This window comes from Piliocolobus tephrosceles, chromosome 4, assembly GCF_002776525.5.
Source record: "Piliocolobus tephrosceles isolate RC106 chromosome 4, ASM277652v3, whole genome shotgun sequence".
Lineage (NCBI taxonomy): Eukaryota > Metazoa > Chordata > Mammalia > Primates > Cercopithecidae > Piliocolobus > Piliocolobus tephrosceles.
In genome coordinates this window covers 68,393,837-68,410,047 of record NC_045437.1, presented here as the reverse complement: position 1 = coordinate 68,410,047, position 16,211 = coordinate 68,393,837, and the positions used below count along the sequence as shown (strand labels likewise).

Below are 16,211 nucleotides of genomic sequence, written 5' to 3'. Positions count from 1 at the left end.
GGATTAAGAAAGAATTCTTTCAGAAATGCATAATAGGATGACCTGTAAGAAAATAAATAGATTAGTCCAGGCACTGTGGCTCATGCCTGTAGTCCCAGCACTTTGGGAGGCCAAGGCAAGTGGATCACCTGAGGTCAGGAGTTTGAGACCACCTGGCCAATATGGTGAAACCCCATCTCTACTAAATATACAAAAATTAGCTGGGCATGGTGGTGCATGCCTGTAGTCCCAGCTACTCGGGAGGCTGAGGCAGGAGAATTGCTTGAACCTGGGAGGCGGAGGTTACAGTGAGCCAAGACTGTGCCATTGCACTCCAGCCTGGATGACAGAGTGAGACTCTGTGTCAGGAAAAAAAGAAAAAGAAAAGAAATAGATTAATATATTTGCTTACCTCAAAATTTAAACTTCTGTATGACCAGTGATATTGTAACCCCAAAATTTAAAAAGTCACACACTGAGAGAATTTTTTTTTTTTTTGAGACATTTTCGCTCTTGTCACCCAGGTGGGAATGCAATGGCATGATCTTGGCTCACTGCAACCTCTGCATCAGGGTTCAAGCGATTCTCCTGCCTCAGCCTCCCAACTAACTGGAATTACAGGTGCCCACCACCCTGCCCAGCTAATTTTTGTATGTTTAGCAGGGACAGGGTTTCACTCTGTTGGCCAGGCTGGTCTCAAACTCCTTATCTCAGGTTTTCCATCAGCCTTGGCCTCCCAAAGTGCGGGGATACAGGTGTGAGGAAACATTTTTAATAAGGCTATAATCTTTGATCATCAAAAAATAAAAATTAAAAAAAAGAAAAGAAAGAGTCAAGAAAAAAATCAGGGAGGGAGAAGGAGAGAAAGAAAAGAAGAAATAAAGCAGCCCAAGAGAAAAAAAAGCCAAATGTCATAAACAGTAATTCAGGAAGGAAAAATCTGAATGGTCAACAAGAAAATGAAAGATGCTGAAACTTATTAACAACAAGAAAGGAGCTGCAAATTAAAACTACACCAAGATAGCATTTTATACCTATCATGTTACAAAAAAAAAAAAAAAAAAAAAAAAGTGAGCCTTACAAAATGAAGCATTGGAAAAGGTGTGGAACAATGGAAATATTTATACTCTACCTCTGATCCTCTGAAATGTACATTGGTACAACCACTTTAGAAAATATCTTGGTAATATCTATTGAAGCTAAATATGTGCATACCTTATGGTCCAGCAAATAGAAACACTTTCAAGCATGTGTACAAGAATGTTCCTTTTAATATTATTTGTAAAGAAAAACAATGACAAAAAAACTGAGCATCAAGAGGAAAAGGGGTGAATAAATTGTGGTATGAAGAGCAGTTGTAACCTAACACACAAACACACACACACAGACACACACACACACACACATATACATAAAGGAGGGTACAAAAAATGTATTGTCAGGTAATATGCTGAATGACACAATAGCATTTATATAAACTTTTATAAACACAAAAAGCAATCCAATATATTGTCAGTTGAGATACACACACATATGTATGTGAAAACATCAGAACACAGATTGACTGGAAGGAATCAAAACAATATGTTGGCATTGGTTACGGGAGGGAAAGAGTGGGTAATGGATTTGAGGAATGAAGACCTTTATTTACTCTGTGTTTTTCTACATGAAATAGAGTATGTGTATATTTGTGTAAATGTATGCATCTGTGTGTATTTGTCTTCTATATATATTAAATATATATTATATATGTTAAAATTATAAAAAGTTATCATTTGTAATTTTGGGAGAGTATTTTTATACAAATTGTGCATTTTTCTACTTTTTAGCATTAAAAAAATAAAAACCTAAGTGTGAATCAGATGCTGAGTTATGATAATTTGAGGCCAAGACTAACGGAGACATTAGAATTCTAAGAAGGAGGACTGAAAAACACTGTGCATCAAAAATGGTAATTTACCTGCCCCTCTAAAAGGAAGTCAAATCGCAGTGTCAGGTTCCAACTGTGCTGCTAGTTAACACTGCAGCTCAGAGAATGGAGTGTTTTTGTGGAGAAAGTGTTTTGAGGATGCTGAGGCAGAGTCGCAACCAGGGACTTTGGGGAAATGAGTTTCAGCAGAAAGTAGAATGTAGAAGAGAATTTTCACTAGGCCAGGGCAAGTCAGCAAGGCAAAGCAAACAAAACCCTGAAGAGCTGAAGACAGAAAATGCTTTCTATTTGGAGACCACTGCACATTTTCTTTAGGCCAGTCCCTCTCCTGCTTCCTCTCTCCTCCTCATTTCATCCTTTCCTCTTTTTCTTTTAAGGGAACAGAAAGAACATGGAAGTTAAGGTGTAAGAGGAGGTGACACAGAAATTTATCTTTTATGTTTTGATTTTTGTACTTTCTAAAATAACATATTTGCTCTTATTATCTCTTCTTGCCTAAAGCAGATGAAAATAACTTCAGTGCCTCCTAAAACTATGAAACTTTAAGGCAAAATAAACTTGGTTTTATGCCTTAGGAAATACCATTTCATCATCTATGCAAAGTCTTTCTGTGAAATTTGAGAAAAATTGTTTACAAGTAAAAATTGGAGGCATTGCCCTAACTTTAAATATAATATACTCCCTGCAAGGGAGTTGGGGGGTCTTCCCAGGCGCCCAAGAGCACAGAGACACTGGGGACCAGAGGGTCCGGAGTCGTGGCAGGGCAGCTGCAGTGGTACCGGGCGAGGGCAGGCTCCTGTCTGCTCTATGGAGTAGGGAGAGTGGCTCCTGCCTGCTCCGTGGAACATTATAGCCCCATGGGCTCCTCCCCGCTGCAGCCGGTGTCCTGGTAGCAGCCTCTCTAGATGGGCCCTTGCTGCCATCAATCTACTGATATTTAAACTGCAAATATTACCATGTATCTTATTTGCTTAAAACACTTTACTGGCTCTGTACTGCTCACAAGATTCATTTTCTTCTCTTTAGCATGGCATGTGTGATTTCTGGCTGCTGTTCTACGTATGCCTGAGGAGTAAACCTCCAGCAATGCCTTAACTACTTGTGGTTTCTCGCACACACTATGCTGTTTCTAGTCTCCAAGATGTTGCTGGAACCCCTCTTTACTTGAGGAATCTCTTCTTTTCTTCTTCTACCATCAAGGTAATTGAAAGACCATAGGTATTAAAGTCAAACATATCCAAGGTTCAGGTTTTAGTCTCACCATGTGATGTTCCTAGGAAGTGAATCATAGAGAATTGGTCAAAGTGTTACTCATAGGAATTTGCATGTGACTTATTATCAAACAGCCCACTTAATGAATTTGTAAAAATCAACCTCCTTGCTTCAGGTGAAATTTTAAACTCCACTAAGTATCTATTTATGATATTGAGTCTTCATTGACTAATCTTTTACTGGCAGTAACACAGATTTATATTCTAAATGAATTGAAGGATATATACAAATTATTACCCATAAGCTATTTCACAAAATTCAGAATAAATTGTAAGGGTCTTGTCTTTTCTTTAGTATTTTAAATAAATATGTTAAAGGTAATTAAATACATTATATCAGCTTAGAGACCTTTAGACAGACTTAAACTTCCACCTAATAACAGTGGGAGACCTCAACACTCCGCTAACAGATAGTTTATCAAGACAGAAAATTAACCAAGATATTCAAGACTTTAACTCAGCACTGAATCAAATGGACCTACTAGACATCTACAGAGCTCTCCACCCTAAAATGACAAAACAAACATTCTTCTCATGGCACATACTCTAAAATTGATCCCACAATGAGATATAAAATAATCCTCAGCAAATACAAAAGAACTAAAATCATACCAACCACTCTCCCAGACCCTGGCACAATAAAATTAATAATCAAGTCTAAGAAAATTGCTCAAAACCATACGGTTACATGGAAATTAAGTAACCTGCTCCTGAATGACATTTGAGTAAATAACGAAATTAAGGCAGAAGTCAAAAAGTTATTTGAAACTAATAAAAACAAAGATACAACAAACCAGAATCTCTGAGACATAGCTAAGGCAGTGTTAAGAGGGAAATTTATAGCGCTAAACACCCACATCAAAAAGGCAGAAATATCTTAATTTAACAACCAAACATCACAACTAAGAGAACTAGCAAACCAAGAGCAAACTTACTCCAAAATTAGCAGAAGACAAGAAATCACCAAAACCAGAACTGAACTAAAGGAGATTGAAACACACACACACACACACACACACACACACACAAACTAAAAAGATCAATAAATCTACAAGTTGTCTTTTTAAAAAATGAATAAAATAGACAGAACACTGGCTAAACTAATAAAGAAGAGAAAAGATCCAAATAAACACAATTAGAATGACAAAGAGGATATTTCCACTGACCTCACAGAAATAGAAATAACCATCAGAGAATACTGTGAATACCTCTGTGCATACAAACTAGAAAATTTAGAAGAATTGGTAAATTCCTGGACATAGATACCCTCCAAAGACTACACCAGGAAGAAATTAATCCCTTAATAGACCAATAACAAGCTTCAAAATGGAATCAGTAATAAATAGCCAGCCAACCAAAAAAATCCCAGGACCAGACAGATTCACAGCTGAATTCTACCAGATGTACAAAGAGGAGCTGGTACCATTTCTACTAAAACTATTCCCAAAAACTGAGAAGTAGGGACTCCTTTCTAACTCATTCTATAGGCCAGCATCATCCTGATACCAAAACCTGGCAGAGACACAACAAAAAAAGAAAACTCAAACCAATATTCTTGATGGACATCAATACAAAAAATTCTCAACAAATGCTGGCCAACCAAATCCAGCAGCATGTCAAGAAGCTTTCCGTCACAGACAAGTAGGCTTTATCCCTAGGATGCATGGTTGCTTCAACATATGCAAATCAATAAAGGTGATTCATCACATGAACAGAACTAAAGATAAAAACCATATGATTATTTTAGTAGATTCAGAAAAAGCTTTCAATAAAATTCAACACCACTTTATATTAAAAACTCTCAATAAACTAGATATTGAAGGAACATTCCTTAAAGTAATAAGAACCATCTATGACAAACCCACAGTCAACATCATACTAAGTGGGCAAAAGCTGGAAGCATTCGCTTTGAAAACAAGCATGAGAAAAGGATGCTCTCTTTCATCACACCTATTCAACACAGTATTGGAAATCTTGACCAGAGCAATCAGGTAAGAGAAAGAAATAAATGGCATTGAAATAGGGAGAGAGGAAGTCAAACTACTCCTGTTTTCAGATGACATAATTCTATAATAGAAAGCCTCACAGTCTGTCCAAAACTCCTTCAGCTGATAAACAACTTGAGCAGAATCTCAGGATACAAAATCAACATACAAAAATCACTAGCATTCCTAAACATTAACAACAGTCAAGGTGAGAGACAAATCAGGAATACATTCTCATTCACAACTGCCACAAAAAGAATAAAATACCCAGGAATACACCTAAACAGGTAGGTAAAAGATCTCAACAAAGAGAACTACAAAACACTGGTCAAACAAATCAGAGATGACACAAATAAATGGAAAACCATTTCAAACTCATGGATAGGAAGAATCAATATTGTTAACATGGCCATACTGCCCAAAGCAATTTATAGATTCAACACTATTCCTAGCAAACTACCAATGATATTCTTCACAGAACTAGAAAAAACTAGTTTAAAATTCATATGAAACCAAGACGGAGTCAGAAAATCCAAGGCATTCCTAAGCAAAAAGAACAAAGTTGGAAGCATCATACTACGCAACTTCAAACTATACTACTGGGCTATAGTAACCAAAACATAATGGTACTGGTACAAAAACAGACACATAGACCAATGGAAAAAAAAAATAGAAAGCACAGTAATAAGTCTGCACACTTACAACCATCTGACCTTTAACAAAGCCGACAAAAGCAAACAATGGGGAAATGACTCCCTATTCAATAAATAGTGCTGGAACAACTGACTAACCATATGCAAAAGATTACTGGGCCCCTTCATCATACCATATACAAAAATCAACTTGAGATGGATTGAAGACTTAAATGTGAAACCCAAAACTATAAAAAACCTTGGAAGACAACCTAGGCTTCTGCACAGCAAAAGAAACTGTCAACAGAGTAAACAAACAAGCTACAGAATAAGAGAAAATTTTTGAAAACTATGTATTAACAAAAGTCTAATATCTAGCATTTATGTGGAATTTCAACAATTTCAAGGAAAAAAACATTAAAAAGTAGGCAGAGAACATGACAGACACTTCTCAAAAAAAGATACGCATGTGGCCAACGAGAATATGGAAAAAAAAAAGCTCAATATCACTGATCATTAGAGAAAAGCACATCAAGACTACGATGAGATATCATCTCACACCAGTTAGGCTGGCCGTTATTGAAAAGTCAAAAAATAACACATGCTGGCCAGGTTGTGAAGAGAAAGGAATGCTTACACATTGTTGGTGGGTGTAAACTAGTTCAACCCCTGTGGAAAGCAGTGTGGCAATTCTTCAAAGAGCCAGAAACAAAACTACAATTCGACCCAGCAATCCCATTACTGAGTATGTACCAAAGGAATATAAATTGTTCTGTCAGAAAGACACATGCAAGTATATGTTCACTGCAGCACTATTCACAATAGCAAAGGCATGAAATCAACCTAAATGCCCGTCAGTGGTAGACTGGATAAAGAAAAAGCGGTACATATCCACCATGGAATACTATGCAGCCCCAAAAGAGCCATAAAACAGATCATATCCTTTGCAGGAACATGAATGGAGCTGGAGGCCATAAGCCTTAGCAAACTAGAGCAGGAACAGAAAACTAAATACTGCATGTTGTCACTTACAAGTGGAAGGTAAATGATGAGAACCATGGACACATAGAAGGGAACAGCAGACATTAGGGCTACTGGAGGATGGACGGTGGGAGGAGGAAGAGGAGCAAGAAACATAACTAATGGGTACTAGGCCTAATACCTGGGTAATAAAATAATCTGTACAATAAACCCCCATGACAGGAGTTTACCTGTGTCACAAACTTGCAGATGCACTCCTGATCCTAAAAGTTTTTTTAAAAGTGCTTATTGTCCAATGTGAATGGCACATATGTAAATACAAATTGATGGTGATAAAACTAATGATACAAATATAAGCAATATCCAGTAAGAGCATAGAGGAAAGAATGAATTTATTAGTTTATGTTTATTTATTCAATAATGTATTTAAAGTTTCTCACAACATGAAATAAAAGGAAAAAATGAATATTGGAGTAGTAAATCCAGAGAAAAAATAACTTTGCATAGATAATTTGAAGTCAACAATATATGAGCGTACAGAATACATACTTAAGGTCTAGAAAAATGCCAGAGTAAGCATTTGACCTCTAAACTTTTTGGAAGGTAAGAAAAATGAGAACATCATAAATTACACTATTTATACTATCTCCGAAGAAAAAGAAAATGAACGTATTCCTAGTGCTAAAATGAAAGTTTTTCCTTGTAGGTGATCAAAAAAAGAACAATGTGTCATCCTCAACAACATCCATATATTAAACTGACTTCATAGGGCTATTTCTCATAGTGGTTGCTAGCATGGACCAATGATGACATAATGCCAAATTACATACAGTAAAAGCAGTTTTACAAGAGGACAGACCATATGGTTCAGATGTGTAAATTTCTGCTTGAGAAGCTTATTCTTAGGATTTTTTTTCTTTTTATCTATAGGAACACATGGACTATATATCACTCAGGCAATCCTTTGCAAATTTATGCTGCACAACGAAGCATTTGATGAGAATTAAGCAACAGTGAGTTCAAGGTTATAGTCCTTAACAATCACTTAGGGTGCAGCTATTTCAGTCTACTTATTAAATAATGCAAGTGCTTAACTCCCTCTGGGGTTGGGTTCAGAGGAAAGAGACCACGGAACTTGTACTAGTTTTAAAAATTGTGGTAAAATACATACACCATGAAATTTATCTTGACCATTTTTGGACGTATTGTTCAGTGGCAATAAATACATTCACATGGTTTTGCTACTAATCCACCTGCACAGAACTCTTTTTATCTTATGAATCTGAATCTCTGTGCCTAGTATACAATAACTCCCTGTTCCTCCCTCCCTCAGTCCCTGCCAGCCACCATTTTATCTATCTCTATGAATTTGACTATTCTAGGTACCCTCATAAAAGTGGAACCATATAGCATAAAAATATAGAATACTTCATGAATCTGCATGTCATTCTTTCTCTGGGGCCATGATAATTGTTTCTCTGTTGTTCTAATTTTAGTATATGTACTGCCCAAGCAATCACTTTGGCTGGTTTTGGACAGAAGAACAGGAGCTCATCAAACTTAAAATGGGGAAAGCTCCTGCATGAAGGCAGGATGGTATAGTAATACTATTTTCCTTGCACCTGAAGACTGGGACAAGAAGGGACACTGAATGAGATGAGGTTAAAGGGACAGGAAGAAGCCAAACTCTAAAAGGCTTTGTAAACCATGTTTCATTAAGAGCTTGGTCGTACAGACAATAATAATGGAATAGGGAATTAAAATTTGTATTTAAGAAAAATAATTCCAGGAAAAAAGGAGGCCTGGAAGAGGATAAAATCTAAAAAAGACCAATTAGAAGGCAACGGCAAATATTTAGACAAGGTTTTCCTTCTACTTTTTTTTTTCCCCCAGCTCACCAGTATTCTTAGAGCAGGAATTACAGAATTGTACAGAACATGGGGAAATTTGTGTCTGTGCTTCTCATGTCCTTACTTCCAGTCTTCTGTTCCAAGCTTAGAAGGAAACTTTAAAAATATCTTATGTCACTAACAAGCAAAAACAAAACAAAACAAAACAAAAACACTAAAAAGTGGGCAAAGGACATGAATAGACACTTCTTTAAAGAAAACACAGAAGTGGCCAACAAGCATATGAAAAAATGCTCAACATGAGCTAATCATTTGAGAAATGCAAATTAAAACCACAATGAGATACCTTCTCACACTAGTCAGAATGGCTTTTATTAAAAATTCAAAAAACAACAGTTGCTGGTGAAGTTATGGAGAAAAGGAATTGCTTATAGACTCCTGGTGGGAATGTAAATTAGTTCAGCTATTGTGGAAATCAGTGTGGCATTAAGTGTTAGGAAAGAAACCACAGGCATTTCTTATGCTTTTGTACAAAGAACTTAAAACAGAAATACCATTGGACCCAGCAATCCCATTATTGGATACAAACCCAAAGATATAGAAATTGTTCTGCTGTAAAGCAACATGCATGCACATGTTCATTGTAGCATCATTCACAATAGCAAAGACATGGAATCAACCCAAGTGCCCATCAACAGGATAAACTGGACAAAGAAAATGTGATACATATACATCATGGAATACTATGCAGTCATTAAAAAGAACAAGATTATGCCCTTTGCAGCAACATGAATAGAGCTGGAGGCCATAATCCTAAGAAAACTAACATGGGAACAGAAAACCAAATACTGTATGTTCTCACCTATAAGTGCAAGCTAAACATTGAGTACAAAGGGACACAAAGGTGGTGACAACAGGCACCAGGGCCTACTTGAGGGTAGAGGGTGGCGGAGGAAAACAGAAAAACTACCTAACAGGTACTATGCTTAGTAACTGAGTGACAAAATAGTTTGTATACTGAATTCCCATGACATGCAATTTACTTACATAACAAATCTGCACATATACCCCGAACCTCAAATAAAAGTTAAAAAAAAAAAAAAGAAAAGAAAGAAAAGAAAATCTTATATTTCAGCAAAGAATCCAGAGAAGTCAAAGTCTAAAATGCACATTTTAATCCAGGAGAACACTTGTGAGGCGGCATTTCTCCCAACTGACCTGCCTCATTCCTCACCTCACATCATTTGTGTAGCAAGTGATATGTACTAAATCATCAATTCATAGCTTTTCTGGAATCCTATGTGAACCATTGTTATTACAATTCATTTATCCTTAAGAAAATGGAAACTAAATAGGGAAGGAAATGTGTTTTCCCTTCATAACAAGTTTTCTGGCTTTACACACCCTAAAGATCCAGTAATAATTAGGATGAGGGCAGAGGCTCTAGGATTTGTCTATACCAGTGTTGGGCTTAAATACTGCTGCTTTATCTCATCCAGTGGTCCTTAAGGAACACCTTTTCCTCTAGTTCTTCCTGGTACACAGCTGCCATGGAGCACTCTCATACGTCATGCCTAAGGAATCACGTATGAAGTCACTGTTATCTCCAATGAGCCATCTTTTCCTGACAACGTGTCTACCTGGATGCTCTCCCTCACCCCACTTTCACATGTGAAATCATAACTTTATTTAATAACAATGCAGAGAAGAAAATTGTAACGTTTTCCCCCAAAAATATACTGGACATAATATCTTTATGCTCTAAAGTCTAGTTGGATTTTGTTTCAATCTTTTCCATAGCACCATCTTAGTCCTCAGTGTTGTATTTTAAAATTATTTGAGAATGGAGATAATTTCATAATTGTACCTGAATTCTTTATTTGCATATAGGAAATAATAAATGTTGGATAATAAGTGCTTATGTATTCAGTAAATAGCGGTTTCAGGCCTATTAGAGTCCAACAACTTAGTTATGCATTAGAAATACACCAAAGAATAAGAAATAATGTCTGAACTCAAGAAATCTCAGTGCAGGTGGAAGATTCCTCAGAAATGTGTTAGAGCATGAAGAGGATACCCTGAGGAAAAATTAAGAAGGCACATCTAGACTCTTAAGAATTCTGGAAAGGGCTAGAATTTAAAAACTCATTGTGATATCTAAATTTGGCTATCAGTAGTGTTTCTTCAGGTGGCAAAAAAGAATTGTTCTTAAAATAACAGGAAACTAAATTACAAAAAGGCACATTTCACCTTAAAGTAAGAACTGTTTTTTTAGTAATCAGAGCATTTCCACATTAAAATTAGTTGCTTTGTAAAGATAAAGAGCTTTGTATTATATTAAAAATCTAGAAAACCAGCTGTATAAATGCATAAGTTTAATGTAGAATAAATAATTGTAAGGGGTAAAAAAATTGAGTTGACAATTTTAAAGACTCTATTTTCAAGATCTATTAATTTCATGTAAGAATATTGAGAATATCTCATTATATATATGTAAGGATAATATGGATTATTATGTCTGGAATTGAATATATTATTGAAAATAGATGCTTTTGAAACTCTAACAGAATTATTCCCAAAAATTACTCTTCACTTTCCAAATATCATGAACTATGACTTTCATTTGCTAAGCCGTATAAGCCTATTAAACGTGTGTGTGTGTGTTTGTGTGTGTGTGTGTGTGTAATATCCTAGTGATACTCCAGGTAAATTGGCATTAACAATAAATAGAGGATCTTAAATCAATCATAACCTGTGCCAAGTTGCTGCAGAGTAATTTAGTCTTCTAATGTTTTAACACAGAGGCCCAAAACCATTATTTTGCACAAGTAATTGTCCAAAGGTTAAGCCAGATTATCCAGAAACCTGAGCATTAAGTATGTTAGGAAAGAAAGCACAGGCGTTTCTTATGCTTTTGTGCTCATCTTCTCAAATTCCCTTTTCCAAGTGATTAAGTATCAAGGAACCAGGTTCCATGGAAATGTTTGGCTCAATGAAGAGAAAGAAATAGAGAAAGAAGGAAAAAAAAAAAAAAAAAAAAAAAGCTGCAACAGAAATCTCTCACATTGAAACACATATCCTAATACAATATTTACAGAAGTGCTTCCAAAGTGTTTCAGAATGCGCCGAGCGCGGTGGCTCAAGCCTGTAATCCCAGCACTGTGGGAGGCCGAGGGGGGCAGATCACGAGGTCAGGAGATCCAGACCATCCTGGCTAACACGGTGAAATCCCATCTCTACTGAAAATACAAAACAGTGGCGGGTGCCTGTAGTCCCAGCTACTCGGGAGGCTGAGGCAGGAGAATGGCGTGAACCCAGGAGGCGGAGCTTGCAGTGAGCAGAGATTGAGCCACTGCACTCCAGCCTGGGCGACAGAGCGAGACTCCGTCTCGAAAAAAAAAAAAAAAGGGTTCCAGAATGCTTCAAAAGTGAAAGAAAAAAAAAAAGAAGAAAAAAAAAAAAAAGATGGAATACTTAAAATTTCTCACTTCTATTTCTTCCCATTGTTAAAAGTCTTCCTCTGCTCTCTGCTCCGTTCCATCCGACATGTCATTATTTAAGTCCTAGTCGTGAATACTTGGACTACTGTAGTCTTACACTGTTTCCTGTATCTTTCACAATAACGCCAAACACATGTATCTTTAAAAACACAAATCTAATCTTGTAATCAAGCTCTTTTACAATCACTTTGCAAGAGGAAACTGAAGTTTAATGACGTTTAACTAGAAGACCAAGATCAGGGGGCTCTGAGTACCAGGCTGGAGCTAGAGCCCAAGTCTGGTTCCTCCTTCAAAATTGTCTTCCTAGATATCGTGTGCATATTATGGATACTAATAGAAAGATTTTACCTCAAAAATACAGTAAAATTTCGATGAATGTTGGGACTGCATTTATAGATAGAAAGACTGCCAGCTCAAAATTTTATTCACAAAGTACATAAAACCTATTCAACAAAGTGGTGTTGCAGAACAACTGATCCTAACACATAACTTGCCATTATTTGAAACCATTCCCCCTATTTGACTATCTATATATTTAAATCCCTCTTATATATGCATCAAGAAGCATTTTGATTTTGTTTTTAGCCAACACACAGTTTAATAAATTGCTTAAATATATTAAAGAAAAATATTCTTATTAAGATTAACCCTGTGTATGCTTTCTTTATACTGTATAAAAATTTATAACTATAACTTAAGGGGGAAAATAAAAGGAGTATAAAAATTTCCATATTCTGCTCTTCCTTTTAATTCTCAAGTTTTATTTTCATATTAAAAATATCCAAATTCTACATTGAAAATTTAATAAAGTAATGAATTTGAGTAACTTTGCAAAATTTTAATACATCCAAAATTATAATAAGAAAAATGTGGAATGTAGGAATATTTTGTTTTTTAATTTGGTAAGATCTGAGAGAAATTCTATTATGCAATTCTCGCAAAAGAATTATTAGATGTATTGCAAATGTCATACAATAAACTGAATATAAATAAAACACAAAATTATGATGTTTACCTTTATTTTCAGATTACTGATGCTTCTAAAATGTATTAATAATATTAAAATTAAAAGTTAAATATCCTGATAGCTAATACAAGCACAATTTTGTAAAATTCCACTTTTGTGCAACACACAGCTAACTTTTAATATTTATTTCCCATTTTCTTATTTTTCTGTATTAATATCATTGCTAAAGTGCAACATAAACGCTCAAATTTGTTTTTAAAATTAGCTGATGAGCTATATTTTATAGTAAATAATATGTGTTAAATTTTAAGTTACATAAGCATCCACTCACTAATATCAAAATGTGTTTATGGCCTGGATACTATAATTTACTTTACTTCTTGTTAATTTGAATAACAAAATACTCAGAACGTGGTCTTGAAAATTTTAGGTAGATAGTAATGTAAAACTACCTAACAGCCAGGAATAAAAACCTGCCATTGATGCTATGTCCATTACTTAAAATACTGAATTAAACCCAGCACACATTGTAAATTGTTTTTGATTCTTCCTTTTAGGATAGTTGCGAAAAGTGAAATAACCAGGCAGCCTTATCTTAGGTGAGACCATTTCAGCTTGGAAACAAACAAAGGTCTCTCTTGATGAACTAGGTTCATTTCATATTTGTGTAATACCCTGGAAGAAATTAGGTTTCAATAAAGTCCATTTTTTGTCACTGCATGTAGCAATGAATATCACACCCAGCAGGCCACAGTGGCACCTGGCTGTCCAGACCCCAGTGTAGTACAAACCATCTGGGAGTAATTACAACAAGGTATTCTTTGAGGACCAGATGGGACCAAGGAACAGAAGCCCCTACCCCTCCCAGTCATTTACAACATAATTCCTTTCAATGATATACTTAATCCTCCCACCAGCTATGCCTTTCAGCTTGCTGTTGTCACTGTTCCTTTATGTAAATTCAGATGCAAGACCGGGAAAAAGAGGGGGTGAGAGAGAGTACAAGATAAAAAGGGAAAGGGTGAGAGAGAGAGAGCCACTGGTGCCTCTAGGGACCAAAAGAAATTATTCATCCCTAAATTGTTTTCACCACAGCAAGTACAGTAACAAATTTTTTTTAAAAACAGAGGACTGAAATTATCCTAAAGAAGGTCAATGCGACAGCCCTGTGTGGCACCAGCTGAGGTTTACTCAGCCACCTGTTAGCTAGAAAGCGCTCTGCACACGCTTGTGATGCATTTAACCAGTTTAAAGGGTCTTTATTGACAGGCCAGCCACCTCCATTCAGCAGGCTGGAGCCATAGGCCTGCTTTGTGGTCATATGTGGCACACAAGCCTTAATTCAATTACGCTGTAAGCCTATCCAATCTGCATCACTGCCCTTTCACTTTTGTGTCATTTGTCTTGCATATTGTAAAGAATTTTATTTTGAAGAGGGAAAGGCACCCTACAACCCAGTTGTCTTTATTTTTCATTTAAGGTTGTGCCGCAGGTGTGCCGCCACCTTTCAACTCCCGAAATGTATTCATCTTTAAGTGATATTTTAGAGGGAAGCGGTATTCATTGTTTGGTGACATTGCTTTGTGGGTGTTGCTGATTTTTAATTTCTTAAAATTAGGTATATATTCAAACTCTCCAACACACCAGCAAAGAATCTCCAACCTTGATTGTTAAAAATTCAAAAGAAGAAACAAAAAGAAAACATACATGATAAATGAAAATGACAGTTATTAGCTTTATTCTACAATTTATTTAAAAAGAAAAGTATTTCTTAGAGTGAGCATACATTAAATTTTAAATTTTGGATTTTTCCTCAAGTGTCTGACACAAAATATGAATATCTGTATATATGAGTGAGGTTCAGTGCTGCTATGTTGCTTGAAAATTTCTAATCTAAGTTCCATATGAGGTAATTAAATATATCAAATCTGCTTATATTGTTTTGTATTTTGGTACTTTCAATTTTCAATAACACTGGACCAGTGCATATTATTATTTGATGCTTGATATTTTCATAATAATGTAGGGACAATGAAAACATAAAGATAGATTTCCCAAAGTCCAGGACTCTATTATTTTTATATCATATTTTCCTTAAATTAAAAGTCTGCCTCATTTAAGCATGCTTAAAATATCATACAACATTGCAATAATATAGAAATGTGATAACCAACCAAACCTACTTCCTAGAGGTCCTGTGTTTATATTAAGAGTGTGGATCATTTAAAATCAGTGTTCCCCCAAATAATTAAATGACTTATCATGAGAATTGATGGGACTTCAAAGAAGGGAGAGAAGAATCTTCTTTGTTAGGTGATGTCTATTTTCCACCCAAGTAGAAAAGGACAGTAGTGCTAGATTACTTATCAAAGTTATTAAGCGAGTCAATGTCAATTTTCATCATGGAAACTTCAATGTGTCTTTGGTATGGAAGTTCCCATCTCTTTTAAATTACTGAATCAAAACCACAAATATGAAGCGTTCGAAAGAGACCAAGACACTTTAACTGGCAAGAAAAAATAAAACTATTTGTATCTGATCCTCAAAATAAAAGGTATTTGAAAAACTACTTTTATATGCATGTAAATTTAATGTATGTGTATCTCTCAGCAATTCTATGCCCATTTCCTTTGTGTTTTCCTACGAGGTTGCATTTTAAAAATGAGAAAAACGAAGGGTTAATAGAAGCTAAATTGCTTGCCTAAGAGCTCAAAATTCTTCTGATTTCTAAGGGTTCTTTCTGTTACACCAGGAGGACTTCATATGACTATTCTATAAACTTTATGATTTTTACCCATCTATGCATGTATGTGTGTTTAATGTATGTGTATTTCTCAGCAATTCTATGCCCAATTCCTTTGTATTTTCCTGTGGGATTGCATTTTATCAATAGGAAAACTAAGGGTATATAGAGGCTAAATTCTTTTGATTTCTAATTGAAATCAAAATTCTTCTGATTTCTAATTGAGGGTTAAGAGCTCAAAATTCTTTTGATTTCTAATTGAGCGTTCTTTTCATTACATCATGAAGACTTCATATTACTGTTTTATGAACTTTATGATTTTTATGCATCTGTGCAATTTTCTGTATATATTAGAGATATGCACTATATATAT

The 16,211-nt window shown here is 35.5% G+C and overlaps 1 non-coding gene across 1 annotated transcript; it reads right to left on the bottom strand.

Moving 5' to 3' along the window:
• Positions 1-8,191: 8,191 nt before the first annotated feature.
• On the bottom strand, positions 8,192-8,298 carry LOC111541694. Its single transcript, XR_002731353.1, has one exon. It is a non-coding gene; the product is annotated as a U6 spliceosomal RNA (small nuclear RNA).
• Positions 8,299-16,211: the final 7,913 nt, after the last annotated feature.